Below are 20,112 nucleotides of genomic sequence, written 5' to 3'. Positions count from 1 at the left end.
ATAGGGTCAGTTGCCCATAGTGCACACTGGAAAAGCTTGCTTCATCCCCTTGTCTCCAAAAGCAATGAATAGTGAAGACAATTGCTAGTGCTATCATATGTGTCATTAACTCCCTCAGAAGATATTTGGTCACAGGTTGGCAAGATCATGTTCTAATCCCACTTGGATAGCATAGGACATCTTCTTCATTTTTGTTTTTTCAAGAAAATGATAACAGTAAATGCTGAAGATTGAAACACACAAAGGAGGCCTGGAAGCAAAATTCCTTACCTTAAACTGGCTGAAAGATTTCATCATTGTGAGGATGCTGAAAATCTGTGTCACTGCTGTGTGAACCTTGTTATGCATCATGCATGAGCTCTGTGCTTGAGATTATTTTTAATCTCTCTTCCAGACATCCTCTTGCATTTTTCTTAGTTTAGAAAACCTTGTTCACTTGTTCACTGTGCCACAGTGGAGTTTCACATGCTTTACAGTACACAACAGAATCAGAAGTAGGTGAATGGGAAGGTGGTAGGAAAATTTTGCCCAGACAGCACATCTCAGGACAGTATTTAATAAATGTTTATGAATACTCTCTTTAGGGTAGTCATTCCTATCAGCATTCCTTTGTAAAAGACCAGCACTCAGTCTCAAGTGGATGCTTGAAGTACTACTACGTTACAGATTGAAGGATTATACCCCCCAGCAGAATCCAAACCAGGTGCTTGAACTAATGCATTCTGACATAAGAGGCTTTTTGGACACCACTGGGCCACCCAGAGCACTTCAAAGACAGCAGAACGCTAAGACAAGTATTAGACAAGTGTTCTGTGAAAGCAAGTAAGTCTCAGTACTTCGTATAATATAGAGCAAAGTACTTAGGCATTCAACATTCAACTTCGAAAAATCCCTGTGTTAAAAACAGAATTATCTTTCATTCTTTCAGGTTTGAGGAAATTCAGTAGCTGCAGAAAGCATTCTCCTCAGACTGCAAGGCAGAATCACACACACCTCAGCTTGTTCACACAAAGAATTTACCGAGCATTTGCCATCCTTTTATGATGGTTATGAATTGCCACCTATTTGCTGTTGAAATTTGTCAGTAAGTTCAATTACTGGCATACAGCCACATTTTAGTGTGACTTCAAATATGATAATTTTTAATGTGAAATAGTAAACCTGCTGATGAGTAGTTTTCCCTTCCAAAGAGGTTTAATTATTCAGGCTCCCCATTCTCTTTGATTGATGTATATTCCTTTTATTGGCTACCGTGACAATGAAGAAATTCAGGATAGAATGTGAATAAAAGCTGTCTTTTCCCTCAGGTATATAACTTTTCTCCAAGTTTTCTTTGAAGTAGCTGAAGCAGCAGCAGTAGTCTGCTGAACTACTTAAGCCAATTGTATAAGTATTTTACTAATAAGTACAATTTTATTGAATTGTGAGAATATCTACAAAATTGGCATGGAACTCTCTGTCCTTCTTCTGGAGTTTTTCTGAACTGCTTCTGTTAATTGCTATATTATTTTCTATAAACTTTAAAATAATATGAGTGTCAAAGGGCTGATGCTGTTGTGTTGGGGAGAAATGAGGCTGAGTAGGTCTGAGCCAATACTTCTGAGGGCTGTGGGAATTGGGATTCATTCTGGAGAAGAGGAGTCTCAGGAGAGTGCTTATCATTATCTACAATTACCAGAAAGGAAGTTGTGGTGAGGTGGGAGTCAGCCTTTTCTCCCAGGTAGCAGTGCTAGGAGGAGAGTGAATGGCCTCAAGTTGCACCAGGGGAGGTTCAGGTTGGATATTATTTACAGTCTCTTATCCAAAAGAGTGGTCAGGCACTGAAATGGACTACCCAGGGAAGTGGTGCAGTCACCATTTATGGAGGTATCCAAGAACCATAGAGATGTGGCACTGAGGGATGTGTGTGTGGTGGAGATGAGTTGATGGTTGGACTAGGTGATCTTAGAGGTCTTTTCCAGCCTTAATGATTCAATTGTTTGTGATTCTATGATTATGGTAGTTTAGGATGGACTCCACTTTCAATAATTTACTCTTTAGATTCCTGATTCATGTCTTCCTTTTATGATGTTAGCACTAGAAAAAACTGAGATGATCTATCATACTGTAATGCATGAGTTTCCCCATTGCTGTAGTATGCAGAGTGCCTATTCTTGTATCTTGTGGTGAAGTACAGAGAGGTCTTCTCTGAGTTTTAGGGAAGTGACTACTGTGCACTTTCAAATGTTCAGTGAAGCAAACAATAAACAGATGTTGTAACAATCTTCACTTTTAGCCATCCTTATCATTTAAGATGTCTGTGCATGATAGTGCCAGGAACAATAGCACCTGAAAGATTCTGATAGTCATGATGTCTGAATCACCTACATTTATTGGCATCACAGATTTAAGCTACTTCAGCTTTATTCCTGTACTTTCTATTTTTGAGTAGGATACATCAAGACACATAATTCCACGTCTAGGAAGTGTTTAGCTGAGATCTTAAACCCTAAATCCAGCCATCACAGCTTGACAGGATGAGGTAAGATTTTTCTCAGCTTTCGTTCTCATGGTTTAAGTCAGCTAAAGGGGTCTTTGTGGTAAGGTACATCTGCAAGGAAGAGGGTTACATTTCACATAGTATTGGTCGTGCTCAGGTTATCCCAAAACACTTTACACAGTTTTGTGCTGTGGGGTGCAGTAAATGTAAGGTGAATATGGCAGCCATTATGTGCTCAGGAAAAGCTGATAATTACTGATAGCTTCATCTTAGAAATTCCTAGATTATGCTCAGTCCTGAAAGCGTTATTTTCCACATCTTACCCCAAACTCTATAGTAGCTAAATCTCACAGTTTGCAAGCTGTCCTTTGCCTTTTTTGAGCTCTGTTGTCATAAACTGCATTTAACCAAGGGACATTACAAGCTTCAGTGATGGAAGCTGGCTTAAAGGGTCATCCTAGCAATGGAACACAGAAAAATCCATGCATTTCACCCATCTGCCCCACATAACACTGTGGCCAAAAGACTGTTGCAAGCCAAATGAGTAAAGTAATTCTTAAATGTTCCATTTTCTCTGCTTAGAAATTCATTCACAGATTTTAATTTAAGCCTTAATTCACAACAAGTTACAAAAGGAATTTTCCTAAAGGGCAGTACATGAATCAAGAATTTAAAGGAAGTAATTGGATTCTTGAAAGTTTCAGCTTCCCTTTGATTTATAACTTGGCATTCATAAGAAAAAAAAACAACAAAACAAACCCAAAACAACAACAACAAAACCAAACAAAAAGCCAGTGCAGAAGGGTTTTTACTATTCCACTAAGAGATATTGCTTGTTAAAACTGAACAACTTCAATTGAGTCGATTTGTGCTTTTTTTCTTTGATGAATTTCCCCTTTTGACAAAATTAATTTTGTTTTGTCAGAATTCCCATTATTTGCACATTTTCACATTAAATATTTTTCTTTTCTGTTTCAAGTGATGTTTCTTTTTTTCTCCTCTCAGATTTGTAAGGCACTATGGGGGAAAAAAACATGTTTCAAATGCTCAAATAAAACGAATTATTTATATATTACCAAAAATAAATGCAATGAGTGACTCAGACTTTTGGGGGGAATCTGAAACTGTTAGGAATGCACACTTCACAGATGTTTGCTTTCTCTCTGTGTTCTGAAAAGTCTCTCACCCCACCTCTGCTTATTTGAGAATGAATTTATGAACAAACACACAGAGAACAACTCAATAACTGGAAAGTGAAAACAGCTTGTACTGCAAGGAGTGTTGATCTCAGTGCACTGCAAATACCACCTGAGTCCTACTATGCATCTTTTATTTTTGTATGTGTCAGAACTCAGCCAGTTTCTAAGAAGCTGTCAGACAACTTGGTAAAACTAACACTATAAAATAATGCTTATTAAAACACTGTGTTTTCCACCAGATCAAATTCTAATGCTATATTTAAAGCAGCCAGTCTCCTTTTGATAGGTGACAGTGAGAAAATTTTCTAGTCTCCACCAGAATCTTATAAAGGCCTTTGGCATGCTTGGTAGGACTACAGGAGAGATGTTGTTTTTTGTTTGTTTTTTTTCCATGACAATAGATGGCTGAGATGTACTAGACTTGTAACACGGTGTCAAGTTTTTTGCCATTCATTTCTCTTTGACATCCTGGAAGTAACAGTAAAGAAGTGGACTTCCCATAGAGATGAGAGCTGATCTCAGCGTGCCACACACACCTGTGTGGACAACTTTCCCTGCTGTCCTGTCTTAACAAAAGCACCTTCCAGGAGGAGGATGCAGTCTAAATGGTATTCCTTATTCTCTCTGTATGCCACATAGAAATGTAGACAGATACAGAACCGTAAAGTCTACCCTGGGGAAGAAACTGTTTCAGTGGAGGCTGTTCCCGGAATCCAGAAAAAGTGGATGGTGTTCCCAAATTGAATTTCTCCATTAAGTTTACTTATACATTCATTAAGATCTCTGCAAACAAAACAAAGTAGTTTTGAACCAGTTCTGCAGTCCAGCATTTCCAGAAAAGTCTGACCATGGTGTCTACCACAACAATTAAACTCAAAATGCAGTTAATGTCATCTGACCATACTCAGCTAACGAGGTCCCTGGATAAATCTCATTAATAAACATGGTATCCTTCACTGTTTCCGAATTTCATTAGTTTTTGCTCCTTTCTAAACTGTGTAACAGTACAGAGAGCTCGGTACGGAGGTATCAGATCTACATCTATGTCCCCAGAGGGACCAGTCCATTAGGCAAATGCCTGCAGGATGCAGTCTGAAAATGGCTCAGTTCTTCCTTCTGTGCTACATCTGTCAAACATGAGACAAGACAGCTCAGCTCACAATGACTGTGCTGGGACAGCTGAAGAAATCACTGCCCTGAGCTGTTAATTATTGCTCCTTAGGCAAAGCAGTTTGATGACCTAGAGGACATTTTCACTGCAATAGAAAAAAGCATGCTCACACAACCATCTATCACATCCCAGTTCCTGGGGCAGCCATTTCCTCCTGAAGCATGACAGGCAAAGGCTGAGAGCTGGCCATTACTGAGGTCTGAAGTATCAGCACCTTTATGGACCAGGGCCTGGAGGAGTTTCTTTTGCTGGCTATTTGAATCACACAGGCTGGTGATGAAATTGGATTCGTTAGTCAGTACTGAAACTAGCTGGCAGAGATGCCCTTGTGGCTTAGCATCAGTAGTGCTCAGGGCCTGTAATTTGCAGTTCTGTACCCTTTCACCTGAAGTGCTATAGCAGTGGTTTTCCAGATTTTCTACAGTGGTTTTCTCTGTGCTGTAATTTTGGAGCTGTTGGCCTTATCACCCTGCTAAGCCTAATGTTGGTGTTACAGTACATTCTTATGAGAAGTGACTGCGACTAGTGTAAGAAACACATCCATTCCATTCTTGCTTTGCAGTCTTTAGAATATACAGAAGAAAAGCACAGAAGCAATACAGAAAAAAAAACGTATTTAGGTACTTGACGAATGCTATCCAAGGTTATGTGTGCAATCTTAAGTCAATCAGCATGAAATATCTGTTCCTAATTAACCCTCTAACTGGTGCTAATAGCTTCATAACCAGAAACGGTGAATAGGAACTGCAAACAATTCAAAATTAAAAATACATGATGCTATAGCAAAAGTGTTGTGAAAGTTTTCAGTCTCATGATTAGGAGCAACTTATTTGTTGTTGCCACTTACTGGTCTGGAAAGAGCCCCCAGAGGAAGATGCTCATCCTAAACATCCATCACTGCTCCTCCTGCCAGAAAAGGGTTTCCTATTTGCCTTTGCCATTCCCATTCCCATTCATATTCTCTTTGACTCTCATTTTCAAACTCAATCCTTCATTTTTCTCCAGATATAATAAATATCAACATTAGAGTCAATGTATGTCATCTATCATGGATCCTGTTAATAAATCTTACTGTATGTGGACCTGTCTTACCTCCCTTGTGCAACAAATGGGAAATCCAGTTTATCACGGGCATGGTAGCACAATATGAGCACATATCAGTTTAGATGGTCTGTAGCTGTTTCCACCTCCCTTTTAAAACACTATGATGTATCAGTGTTAGAGAAAATGATGTTAGTTACAATACCAGAACATGCTGATTTCCAGTCTGCGAATCAAAGCTATCCTCTGAGAATCAAATTCACATAACGTATTGAGATACATGTTTAACATGTAGTTCTTGAACATTTATAAGCATTTGCAGGACTTTTATAAAATATCTCTGATTTGTAGTTGTTATTTAGCCTTATCTTCAGCTACATCTCTCATTAATTCAACAACTCCCAAGATGCTTTCGTAGTAATTGGAACAGTTAACCTCCAGATTCTCAAGGTTACAAAGTCTTTTATTATCCACCCCTTTCCACTTCTCTTTTATTGTTAACTCTGATCAAAACCAACGGCTTAAGAATATATTTTAGAGATTCTGTAACTCAGCTTTCATTGGGCTCAGAAATCTCACAACTTGCACTGGAAACAGTATGTAAAGAAATGGTGTCTATTAATTTTAACATAAATATTTTGCTGAGTTTTGAGATCTGGCTGCACTTTATTCTTCAGTGAAGTAACAGTGTATAGAAATGAATCTACAGGATCCTATTCCAACTGTAGAGTGCACTACAATGGTAGATAAATACCAGGTGTTTGCTTCAGATTTTTGACTGATTTGACTAATTCTCATTACACTGACAGATAGTACAATTAAAATTCAAAATAGATATCATTAAGATTCTCTCACCTCTTCATTGCAAATCCTTCCTTACCCAGATTTCTATGAAAAATTACCACAGTATCACTGTTGCTGCTAAGTGGGGAATCTAAATAAGGGCAAGATCTTGAAGTTAGACTTAATCAGAATCTTTCATTTTGATTATTTTCCCAGAGATGTCTTGATCCTGAGCCTGCTACTTGAGAGCTTTATTAGTCTTTCATCAGCCTGAAAATTGTTTATTATAAGTATTGTGGTTAGGATTTTGGCACCACAGTCTAATTGGAAGTTCATCCAATTTAGAAGATTTTAAAAGTTCTTTAACTGGCTATTTTCCATCTTTCACTAGATATTCTCACTAGAAATTCTACCCGTAACTAGAATTCCAATGCATAAAAATGGCATCTACCTGATGATTCACCGACATTTTGAGAATCAGCAGTCTCAAAATATAATCTTGCTGCTTTCTCAAAGATTCTGTGGTCACTTTTATTCTGGAAAAGCAAGGGGCAGTTTGTTGAAGCACAACAGAAATCATTTCAATTCTTACTATTGGATTTACCCTCCTGCCTAAACACAGAGAATGAAAAACTCCTAAGACATCTAACACATACAGTAAGATGGGTCTCACTTTGGTCAGCATTCCATGACTTCATTTAAACTTATTATGTACGTGGGATGTGTAAACTTAGCATTAAAGATGTAGACTTTATGATAATTTAAACTATAACAACATCAAAATATTTATCAAAGGAAAAGTTAGTTTCCTTTTAAAAATGTATGCAAATGCATGTAAATCTCCTTTAGTAATCACCTGTTTCTTGTCTTTAAAATGTCTATGGTGTAGAAAATAGTAGACAAAGTAATAATAAAACAATAAAACAGGCCCTCTTTTGCTTTTTTTTTTTTTCCCCCTCTTAGAAAAGCTTCCAACATTTAACAGGCACATTACGTTAGAGCAGTGGACAACTTGATGTATTCACTTTATCATAACAAATCCAGAGGTGGAGGCATTTGACTTGGCAGCAAATTGTCTGAGGTACTTGATGCTTCGCAGGAAGACTGGAAGAAATACGCTTTGGCAGCTCCTAACTGAGTCTTGTGTTCCACACAAGATATCAGTTTCAGTTACTTTGTATTCAATGGAAGTTTATTTCTGAGTGATCATAAACCTATTGTGAATTAGGAAAGATACCATTTTAGGCAATACAACAAGAACCAATGCTGGATATTTCAGGCTCTACTTTTGTCTCCAGGGATCTTGTTTCACACTGTATGTTTCCATTCATCTCAGCAAGTCACAGTGTCAGTGAAAGGTGAGCTACATCCTGCGCATGCGTCTGTGCTGTTGGTATGTATCATCTACAAGAGGCAGCTGGAGGCCATTTGGGGCACCCAGCCATCCCTTGCTGTAAAGGCAGCACAAACGTTTTATTCACCAGAGACACCTTAGTGTGTCCCACATTTAGACATCATAATGTAAAGTCAGTTTCACGGACTATTTCTTATGGTGCCATGGGACACCAAAGCACCAGACAGGATGGACAGCTAAATCAATTAAACTGCTTCACTGTTTCATCAGATTTCTCCCTCCCTCAGCTCTAGTCTTACTCTGAGCTTGTAACTGCTGTTATTTTGTAAATGAAAAGCTGGCATTAAGACTCTGACTAAGGCTTCAAAATGTGATAATGATACAGTTATGTTCTCTACAAAGTACAACATAATAGTACCCTTCAGTCAACTGAGAAAATGAGCAGAAGAGAGACTAGGATGCCTAGATGAGTAAAAACTCTGGTTTGTTCTCATGCTCTTTATGCACTCTTACGAATTTTCCAGTAAAGCACACAGTAATAGAAATGCTAACAGACATCACCAACTGTAAGTAAATCATGGAAAGTATTCACAGAAAATATGTCTAATCTCATTTTATGGAGGAAAAAAAGAAAGTAAAATGTACAGAATTGGGGGGTTTATGTAAGCTCACCCACACTGCCTAGAGCAGAATTGAGAACTGAGTCAACACATTCTTTCTCCCTTAACAACTTCAATGTGTATTTCTCCACTTATACTTGCAATCTGGATTCTGCCTGTTGATAGATATACCTAATTGACAAGAATCAAGTAAAGCACAGAGTTTTGGATAGACAAGAAAGGAAAGCAGCACAGAAGTAATTTTTTTTCCACCAAAAAGGGAAGAAATAAGAGCCTTTATGTCTCTCATCCAAAGTCCTCAAGTCTCAGTAACTACAACTGCAGACATCTCTCTGTAAAAACCCAGAAACAGTGCAGAATGCTGATTGCTTGCACCATAGATATCTCAGAGACAGATGAAGAAAATGGCAGTTGTTGAAACAAAGAAAGCTAAAAATACAGTAACAGGGATAATAAAGCTCAAAGTCAAAGTGCAATTCTTTCAGTGCCTGAAAGGAAAACAGTGTAAATGAAGCTCTTTTGGAGCCTGTGGATCTTAGATCATCCCTGCTGGCACAGTAAGAGGAATGCTCATATTCCAGTCATAATTTTCCTAAGAAAATCAGGTTCTGAATGAAGAATTAAGACTCAATGATCCTAAAATCAGTAAGATTCTCAGAATAGGATGGTATTTACATATCCTGAGACATAAAGGTCTGTCCTGAAATTGTCATAGCTAGCCTATAGCATCTTCAAGTTTTAGCATATTTTCAGCAAAACTTACAAATTAGTGTTAAAGAATTGAAGTCCTGGTGAACAGATCATGTCTATATTCAACAGTGATTTTTCATGTGCAATGACAAAAACTGCTTGGAATTTTCAGCGTAAATTTATTTGTTTAGCATAATTACAGCTTTCTATTATTTTCTTTTGCTACTGATATGAAAGCTGTCAGTCTTGAAAATTCTTGCAGACGTTTAAGGGATTTGATTAGTGATTAGAGCTGAAACATCTAAGAAGGAAGGTTTCCCAGATATCAGACAAATTCTTATCTGTCATTCATCTGTATTTTCAAATATTTTAAAACTGCCCTTGAAATGTTGGAACAAAATCTTGACATGCCCTTCCAGGAATTATTATTGGCTCCATCTACAAGGGACACTCAGTAAGTAATGCTTCCTATTTTATTACATGGGCCCACAAAATCAAATGGAGGTGTTGGTAGTATAGCAGTACAGTTTGAATCTTCTCACCAGTATTCTGGTACATGTTGTTGCCATGTGTTGGATGGCAGCAGAAGGTCTATCTGACAAAATGGCATCTGACATAGAAGAGAGTGTGAAGCAAAGGTGTGTCGCTGAATTCCTCCATGCAGCCAGAGTGGCACCCAGTGACATTCATTGATACTTGCTGAAGATCTATGGAGACCAAACAGTGGATGTGTGAATAGTGAGGTGGACGATGGTGTGTTTCAGCAGAGGGGGCAGCAACATGAAAGACAAACCATACTCTGGAGGGCCATGCACAGCTATCACACCATGAAACGAAGAACACCTTGACCATCTGCACAAGTCAGTGGATTATGACCAGGATACTAGATACGGATCTGAATATTGGCTTCTGTGTGTTGGAAACAATGGTGACAATATTGTGAAGTTTTTGACAGGTGGGACCCAGGAATGCTCACACAGGAATAGAAAGGACTCTATATGCAAGCTTTTCAACACATATTGAACCAATATGAGCCGAAAAGTGACAGTTTCCTGAATTGCATCATTGCTTGCTATGAGTTGTAGTGTCACCACTACAACCCAGAGTCAAAACTGTAGTCTGTGGAGAGGTAAAATATGAATTCTTCATCAAAGAAAAAGTTCAGTACATAGTTTTCAGTTGGTAAAGTGATGTGCACTGTCTTTTGGTAATAGGAAAGGGATGATCCTTCTGGCTTTCCTGGAACCTAGACAAGTCATCAGTTCTGACTGATAAATTCCAGTGCTGATTAGGCTAAAGTCTCAAACTTCCAGAGTCAGGCCAGAGGAGAAGACAGTCTTTCTCCTTCAATATAGTAATACCAGGCTTCATATCAGAGTGAAGACCACGTAGTCAGATTTGTCCGGGCTGTTCTACCATATCCTCTGTATAGTTCAGATTTGGTGCCTTCTGGCTTCCATCTGTTCAGGCTGATGAAAGATGGACTGCATGAGCAACATTATCCTAGCAACATACCATACCATCAACATACATACCTGGTTGTGAAACAGTGGGTCAGCTCCACTGGTGCGCTTTTAAGGGTGTAGCTTGCAGACTCTTTTTCACTGCTGGCAAAAATGCATAGCTAATGGAAATAACTATGCTGAAAAATAATCACTGGTAGCTGAGAATCTGTTCTCACAGATTGTATCATTGTGCTTTTTGTACTGTTGTAGTTTCCACGGAAATAAGTAGAAGGCGTTACTTTTGGAGCAACCTACATATCTCATTCTTGAGAAGACAACTTAAGGAAAAAATATTGTTCTTCCACAAATACTTTGATTCCCAAAATCTAGACATATTCATCAGTCCAGCTATCATAAACTGAGGGTTGCTATTCACTGATCAGATGGATTGGGTTGCCAGCATTAACACAGTCTCAGGTAGTCACACAAATGAAAATTTTAAAGTAACTCATAGACTTAGATGTTCTCTATGGAATTATTACAATATTTTGATCTTTTTCTTCTCTTCAACTTTGTATGATTTCTCCTTTTACGCTTTATACATAAAAAGAGAGACTCATGAAATAATGCATATACCACATGTTTTGAAACTTCAGGCAAAAGCTCTAACAACTCCCCAGGAAAACCTGAAGAAAACATATTATTTTCACAATACTGAGTCTGATCTGATCTCTAACATGAATTACAAACACATCGTTAACAAATGCTCTACAAGATGCATCTTTGGAGATAAAAGGTTCAGTTCAATCTCTAGCTGTGATGAAATTTCCAGACATGGGATTGAGGTAGAATTTGCTCCACTATTTAATCAAATGTAAATGCTATTTACCATGCCATAATCTCCACTGCTGTATTAGCTGTCAGACAGATGAAACAATAGGATTTAATTTCCCTCCAATGTGTCATGCTCAAAACAGTCATCTGTTTAAGATAAGAATTAAAGAAGATTAATGCCAAATATGAAACAAAACCGGACATTATTAATCAGTGTCTTTTATAGCCCTGTTTTATGAAGCTTTCAAGAGTCAGTGTTCAAAAACTGCTGGGAGATAATCTGCAAGTGGAAGAATTATAGCCATAATCTATTCTGGAAGGAATAAATAAATAAACAAACAAATAAATGAATCACTTGGCACTCTATGCTGCAATATCCCGTCCTTGCAACACCAAACATGTTTGGCCAGCATTGTCTTACTTAGTGTGAGCTGGTTCCTGAATCTCTTCTGGCAGACTGCTTGCAGATGGGGTAAGACTCATTTTTTAATGTATGCAGATACAGTCAGAGTTGCCTCAGGATATTCGGTACAAGCACCATCTGAGCAGGTTTTTTTTTTCTCCTCTTTGGATTCTTTTAATATTTTAATGAATATATGAGGCTGTCTTGCCCCTGCTCAGATTACCATATCATAGTTGTAACTCATACGGCTATAATATCATCCCAGATCAGCAAGTAAATTGTGCCCTTAATTCACTGAACTCAGTGTAATAGAGAATTTGGCCCAGTTTAACCATTCTGGTTCATCTTGGAAGGAAACTTTTCCCTAGATGCTTCCAACAGGGTCATGCTCCTCCAACTATCTATCCAGGTCTGCTCTAGTTTCTATAAAACCAGCAGCCTCACTCAATGCCTTTTGTGCATGTAGTCTTCCTGTGTCCCCCATGCTGCATCCTCTCCATCCTTTCCTCTATGATTTTTGTTATCAAAAACCATGCCATATGAAGCTTGCCATGGGATTATTTTTATTCCATTTTCATCTACCCATGACAGAGCTGGGTTTGAAAATCACCAGCCACGGAAGTAAGGACGACACTTTCCCATCAAACTCAGCCCTCATATGAAACGAAAACCAGCATCTGAAACACATTTTAATTCAGTTGTTATTGTAAGAAAAGCTGAAATGTTAAGTAAGTGTTTGCTGTCTGCTCTTTCTTTTTATGCTGTACCTTATTGAACAGGCTGTACCCACCAGACAATGTGAATCACATTATCACTATTAGCCCTGCCAATATTTCTATCAGAAATTAAGATTCATATAGATAGTGTGTGATAACTCTTTAGTATTTTTCTACAGCCCACTTAACTGTGAATTTTATGAGAAATATTTAAATTACTGTTCCACTTGGAGGATACAGAAAAAACAACAAACAAACAAACAAACAAACAAAAAACCACAACAAAACACAATGAAAATTGGCAGAAGCTCAGAGGGATTTATTAGAATAAAAATTTGACCTATGGTAGTGAAAAGACAGTTTTGTATATTCTTGTACAGCATCTTGCCTTTAATCAAGATCAGATTGTGCAAACTGAAATATAGACAGGACTTGATAGGTAATCTGAGGTAATCCTACAGTGTGTATACCTAATAACCACATTAATAAAATATAAAATCAGCTATCACTGTTTCCTTCCTTCTTTGGTGTTGGGTTTCATATGTTCCTCTTTGTCTGTATCCTTTAGGTCAAAAGGCCTCCAAGGGAGAGAATTTTCTTTTCCTGAATCTATAAAATAACAGTACAGCCAAGCACAACTTCAGTTCCCTTTGAGGCTTTTGTGTGTTATTTATCACTGCAGAGATAGTTCGAAATACAGGTATTGATTCCTTCTTCCAGGACTTTCTTATTATAAAGTTGACATTTTTATGCAGTTTTTATGGCAGTCAGGAAAGGTTAGAGTTTTAACTCTGATTATTTTCATGCTGTTTGTATAAATGGAAAGCATTTGTACCCCATTACAAGTTTTAAGGAAAGAAATGAAAAATTCTTTCTCTCACTCAAATAAAGTAAATTAGTTTTAAACTTAAGGTACTGGAATTCCTTAAACATTATACAAAAAATAGTTGTGAAAATTATATTCCTCCTTAAATATTAATAACATTTTAGATAATAATCTTTCCCTTTTGATCCACGTTCTGCTATGTTGTCTTTAGCAGAAATTAAAATAGACAATTTTTGTCCGACAGATGACAATATTTTTTGTGTTTTTTTTTTTCTTTTAGAAACATGTTGAAATAAAAATAGATCTAACAAAAATTTCCTTGACACAATACTCTTCAGTGTACATTTCATTTGTAATGGAAAATTAAAACATTCCATTAAAAACAGCAAAATAGGATTTTTCAGCACTTCGGAGGCCTGTCACTATTGGCTTTTCAAAACGGATTTTATCAACCAACACAAAGAAACACTGTGGAACTGTTGCACAGCAGTACCCACAAGAGGGAGCAGTACTTGTAAGGGTACTTTCAACACCATTTTCTTCAGGCAGCTCCATTCACATTCAACTGGATAAATTTGTTAAGCTCAAATTTAACTTTAAATTCCTGTTTAATGTCCCCTGTTTAAGTGTCCTGTTTAAGTGAACCTGTTTATTTTGTAAATATTATATAATATATTTCTCTTAACTTTATGATGAGGGGCCTGGAGCAACTTCCTTATGAGGAAGTGCTGAGTTCTGGGACTGTTCAGCCTGAAGAAGATATATTTTTATAAAAATATATAAAAGTTATATGTTTATAAAAGAGTAGATCACATATTTAGAAACAGGTATTTACTGGGCAAATTCTTCAGATAAGATTAGCCACAGTTTTGAGGCTTTTTTTATCCCTTTCCCATGAAATTTTTTGTTTTCTAAAAAAGGAGATAAGATTTCTTTAATAAAGAGGATTGTGCATCTAACACAATGTCACTGGTCTGAACTCTATATTCTTCTCTACACGTCCATCTTGGCCTCTTAGAGTGCCCTGATACTGAGTTAAGTGGACTTTTAATACAACCTGCTACAGTCGGTTTCATGTTTGATGTAAGCAACATGGAAGATCGATAGTTGAGTCGGTAGGACTGCCTGTAAAGAAGGTCAGCATGGAGATGCTTCCCCTATTGCTAGTGCCTTAGGATGGCATCTGGTTTACCCATTGGAAATTTCTTTGACAAGGACTGCAGGATGTGGAACATCTATTCAAAATCTGAAAACACTGTGATCATCTCTCTGCTAACACTTTACCTGAGTATGCAGACAGTGTAAAGGGCAAGGATGTTCATTTGTTGGGGATCTCTGAGAAAAGCAACAACTGAAGCAACTAGAGCCAGTCACAAATTTATTGATGATGCTTGTGCCAAAAAAAAATGTTGAGTGATAAAAAATAATGATTCTTTCCTGTAGGAAAGGGTCATTGTAAGTGAACTTCTTCAAGCAAAAAAATGCTCAGATGGAAGCTTTGAGTTCTCAGTGTTTTATTTAACAGATAAAGTAAGTCTTTACTTCACAGAGTGAAGGCCCTAAGTTTGTAACTGTCCGGAAATGAGTGTTGCTCTTATCTCTTTCAGCTTGTTTCCAGAACTACTGGCGTCTAATGGGCTACAAAAAAGCTCTCGAAAACTCCATCAATTGCTACTGTTTCTTCCTATTCAAGCCATCCTTTTTTGGCTCCTCGTAATTCCAATTCCTTTCCACTCAGTTTCTTCCTTCAGCGCCAGTAATCTGACTATAGAAACAAAGAACTCATCATACTGAATCAGCTTTTACCAGATCATAACTAGATTTGGTCAATACCAGAAGACTAAGATAAAACTTTAAAAAACCAACACTGTACAAGATCAGACAGCATGGCCCAAATCATTTTGCATCAAACTGTCATAGTTTTTGGATGCTATCAATCCTGGATAGTAAGAGACAAAAGAATTTCTAGTTCTGGATATTCTTGTTTTCCATTGTTATCCATCTCCAAAATATTTTTGAAACTTGTGAAATTATTGATCTCAACTGTTTATTTTGACAATGACTGCACCCACTTAGCACCCACTTCCTTTGTATTGGAAAAGACAGTAAATAATCACTCCTGGCCTTCTCCTTGTTTTTTATCATTATATATATATATCATTACATATATATATATATATATATATATATATATATATATATATATACATATATGTATATATATATATATATAATCATTATATATATATTATCATTATATATATCAATATATCATTATAGACTCCTGGCATACCTCATTCAGTGCCAAGTTGATTCTTGTGCAGACCTATATGGAAGGAGCATTCCTATCCTGATAGTTAGACAGGATATATATATATATATATCTCACATATATATGTATATGTGTATATATATATATATTTATATATGGGAATTATTTTAACATCTCTAAGCCCTCAGCTAACCAGCTGCTTTGTTGTCTTAGGAAGGTATGTGGCAACTATCTTCCTTTTCAGCAAATCAGCAAGTTACCCTATGGATATCCAAAGAACTGTACAGCCAGTTGGGAAAAAAAAAAAAAAGAAAAAGAAAAGGAAAGAAATGAAAGAAAAAGAAAAGAAAAGAAAAGAAAAGAAAAGAAAAGAAAAGAAAAGAAAAGAAAAGAAAAGAAAAGAAAAGAAAAGAAAAGAAAAGAAAAGAAAAGAAAAGAAAAGAAAAGAAAAAGAAAAAGTCTTTATGGTTTTGTTTGTTGGTTTGTTTGTTTGTTTTTGTTTCTGTTTTTCCTCTATTCAGGATTCTAATGCTGAGTGAACATAACTTCTGGCTGAAGAATTGAACTGTGCTTCTTTGAACAGTCAAAGAATCACAGAATCACAGAATCACAGAATGACCCGGCTTGGAAGGGACCTCAAGGATCATGTAGTTCCAACCCCCCTGCCTAGCAGGGCCACCAAACATAATCCTTTAATAGATCAGGTTGCCCAGGGCCCTGTCCAACCTGGTTTTGAACACCTCCAAGGACAGGGCATCCACAACCTCCCTGGGCAGCCGGTTCCAGGGCCTAACCACTCTCTTAGTGAAGAACTTCCCCCTAACATCCAACCTAAATCTTCCCTCTTTTAACTTAAAACCATTTCCCTGTGTTCTGCTATTGTCAGCCCTTTTGAAGAGTTTACTCCCTTCCTGGGAGTAAGTTCCCTTCAGGCATTGAAAGGCTGCAATGAGGTCACCCTGCAACCTTCTCTTTTCTATGCAAAACAAACCCAACTCCCTCAGCCTGTCCTCATAGAGGAGGTGCTCCAGCCCCCCGATCATCTTCGTGGCCCTCCTCTGGACCCTTTCCAAAATCTCCATGTCTTTTTTGTACTGAGGGCTCCACACCTGGACACAGTACTCCAGATGGGGCCTCACAAGAGCAGAGTAGATAGGGAAAATCACCTCCCTATCCCTGCTGACCACCCCTCTCCTGATGGAGCCCAGGATCCCATTTGCTTTCCAGGCTGCCAGAGCGCACTGCTGGCTCATGTTGAGTCTGTCGACCATCAGGACCCCCAGGTCTTTCTCTGCCGAGCTGCTCTCAAGGACAACTCCTCCCAGCCTGTACAGGTGCCTGGGGTTCTTCCGGCCCAAGTGCAAAACCTTGCACTTTGCCGTGTTGAACCTCATTAGGTTCACCCGAGCCCAGCTTTCCAGCCTGTCAAGGTCCCTCTGAATGGCATCCGTTCCTTCCACCGTATCGACCACACCACTCAGCTTGGTGTCATCAGCAAACTTGCTGAGGGTGCACTCAATTCCCTCATCGATGTCATTAATAAAGATGTTAAAGAGCACCGGTCCCAAGACAGACCCTTGAGGGACACCGCTCGTTACTGGCCTCCACCTGGACATAGAGCCATTGATCACCACCCTCTGTCTGCGGCCTTTCAACCAATTGCTTATCCATCTAGTTGTCCACCCATCAAATCCACTTCCCTCCAATTTGGAGATGAGCATGTGATGGGGGACCATGTCAAAGGCCTTGCTCAGGTCCAGGTAAATGACATCGGTCGCCTTCCCTTCGTCCACCAACGCTGTCACTCCATCATAGAAGGCCACAAGATTAGTTAAGCATGACCTTCCCCTGGTGAAGCCCTGCTGGCTGTCTTGGATCACGTGCTCATTCTTTATGTGATTGAGCATATTGTCCAGGAGGATCTGTTCCGTAATCTTCCCAGGCACGGAGGTGAGACTCACCGGCCTGTAGTTCCCCGGGTCGTCCCTGCTCCCCTTCTTGTAAATGGGAGTGACGTGACCCTTCCTCCAATCATCCGGGACCTCACCTGACAGCCATGACTTCTCAAATATGATGGAGAGCGGCTTGGCAACCACCTCAGCCAGCTCCTTCAGGACCCTGGGATGCACACCATCTGGCCCCATAGACTTGTACTCATTCAGTCTAAGGAGGCACTCTCGGACTTGCTCTACCCTTACAGTGGGGAGGGAATTACCTCCTTGGTCCCCACATAGAGGTATGGGGGTGCAAGACTTAGGGATGTGAAAGAGACTAGAATCCTGGCCACCAGTGAAGACCGAGGTGAAGAACTCATTCAGCACCTCAGCTTTCTCTTCATCTGTTGAAGCCAGTTCTCCTTTTAAATTTACCAAAGTAGGTACGCCCGTTTTGGCCTGTCTCTTCTGGCCAATGTACCTGTAGAAGGTTTTCTTCTTGTTTTTCATGTCCCTCACCAAATTCAGTTCTGCCTGTGCCTTGTCTTTGCTTTTTTTGTCAACTTTGTGCTACCTGGTGTCTCACTTTCTCCATCTTTAATCTTATCATTTACCTCAGTAATGTTTACAGTTTGAAGATGTGATGGATCTCTACAAATACAGCCTGAGATGAGAATGGCTTGAAAGCAGCCCTGAGGAGATTTATTTGGGGTTATTGGTTGATGAAGGACTCAGTATGAGCTGTCAGTGTGCCAGGATCCCAGGCCAACTGTATCCTGGCTTGCAATCAAGAGAAGTGTGACCAGCTGGTCCAGGGAGGTGATTCTTCCCCTCTAGTATTCTCATGAGATACCACTTGGAATACTGCATCCTGGTCAGGAACCCCCAACACAAGAAGGACATGGAGCTGAGCAGGTCTAGAAAAGGGCCATGAAGATGATCAGAGGGCTGGAGCGCCTTTCCTATGCAGAAAGTCTGAGAAAACTGGGGCTGCTCAGCCTGGAGAAGAGAAGGATCCTAGGAGACCTTATAGTGGCCTTCCAGCACTTGAAGGGACCCCCAGGAAAGCTGGGAAGAACTTATAAGGGCATGTAGAGACAGGATGAGGGGAAAAGGCTTTCAACTGGAAGAGGGCAGATTTAGACTAGAGGTTTGGAAGATAGCCATTCTTTACTGTGAGGATGGTGAGACACTGGAAAAGGTTGTTCAGTGAGGTTGTGGATGTCCCCCCCTGAGTTATACAAGGCCAGGCTGGATGCGGCTGTGAGCAACCTGGTCTAGAGGGAGGTGTGTCTGCCTATAGCAGGGCGATTGGAACTAGGTGATCTCTGAAGTTCTTTCCAACCCAAACCATTCTATGATTCTATTACTCTATGAAGCTACATATCAGTGGATGGTTGAACTTTGACACATGGACAGATGTGTACCACCTCATAATAAAAGCTGAATTTTGAGGCTGTTAAGTAATAAGGAAGGGGTGGGGGGAGTGGGGTTGGGGGAAGTGCAAATAAAACTAAAATCCCTAATTCATCTAGGACTAAGAATTAATTTTAGAAGGAAAAGAAAAATTCAAAATGATTTTTTATTTTGCATAGAAGTAAAATGGTATGATATATTAATCCTGTTATTCTTTTTTAATTATATTTAAATAAATAAATAAATAAATAAATCACTCCAGTCTTTAAACTAGAAAATATTATTGTGGTACCAAGGAACTGACAGATTTTCCAGAAAAACTGTTGAAAACAACGGTCTCATGTTTTCATGACAAAATACTTCATGTAATATTAGACACTTAAGAATGTCAAAATGAAGTGATTCAGAATTGTAATTTCCCTCCCTCTCTATTTTTCACCTGAAATTATTATGAGTAGATTCATTTCCACCTACCCTCACTCCAAACTACACTTAGTGCTAAATATTCTGTCTCTCTCATGCACACTGATCACTGGGGTATCTGACTATTAGTACAATAGCTTGGTGCAGCCCATCCCTCAGGCTCTATATCGTACAGCCCTCCTGGAACTTAGACTGCCGCAGGCTGGGAATCTATCTGGTAGTAGGGATGTTTTAATGCTAGCTGAATGGAGCACACAAAACAGCAGGAAACCTAAGGAACTCCCAAACGTTACCCATTTATATAAGCTTCAGCTGCCACAGAAGTGAAAATCATAGATTCTACCACTGTTTTAGTGAATAACAAGTTAGTTTATTCAGCTGAGAAATCCAATTTAAAACTCATCTAGGAATATCATTATCCTGTAAGCTACATAGCAGTGAGAAAAAAGTAAAAAAAATTGCTCAACCAGGACTAAAGTAAGTGGGTTATTCTACAAGTAATCCAT

The sequence above is a fragment of the Coturnix japonica genome, chromosome 1, assembly GCF_054131305.1.
Source record: "Coturnix japonica strain WE chromosome 1, WE-NBRP24, whole genome shotgun sequence".
Taxonomy (NCBI): domain Eukaryota; kingdom Metazoa; phylum Chordata; class Aves; order Galliformes; family Phasianidae; genus Coturnix; species Coturnix japonica.
Note: the sequence above shows the minus strand (reverse complement) of the source record.